Raw genomic sequence first — 701 nt, forward strand, 5'->3', positions numbered from 1 at the left:
TTAGTTTTGTTCTATTTTAAAGACTATTGGAAAAACTGTAGAATCATTTTTCTTTAAAAGGACCAAGAGAGATCAAGACCAGAACGTATTAAATCTATGGGAAGGTTAAACTCAGTGACATGGCTTTCTCACAGCAAAATAACAAATAATTCAAGGAACATTCCTATTCTCAATTACTTTGAAGTAGATTAGTCCTGTCAGTCATTTATAACATATAGCTCTGCAGATACTTGTTGTAATTCACAACCTACAAGAAGACATCTACATATAGGTCTTCGTAAATGTTATTTTTAGGTATGTTTAACAGGGCCCTGTTTAGTTTTTCAACAGAAGCATGGGTAATAAATCCACTGGAACTCATTTCAGTCGGTTAAGATAGACTAACCCTCTCTCACAAAACATTTCTACAAGAGGAGACAAGGTTCCTCCTACTCACCAGACAGTCATCAGAGAACTCATCCACGATGTTTAAAATTGCATCCTCTGTATGACTTTTGAAACTGCATTTTCCATGTCTCAATCACCACTCTTATTACCTGACTATACAGTACATAATGTTTTAAAGCAGTTTCTTTTCAACTCCAGGTGGTAAAGCAGATGGGAAAAAATTAGGGAAAGCAGTATTTTGAGAAAAAGGGATGTAAATAAAGTTTAAATTAATTTGCAAAAGCTATCAGATCCTAAACAAATAATACACATGA

This window comes from Streptopelia decaocto (assembly GCF_964273445.1).
Source record: "Streptopelia decaocto genome assembly, chromosome: 4".
NCBI lineage: Eukaryota > Metazoa > Chordata > Aves > Columbiformes > Columbidae > Streptopelia > Streptopelia decaocto.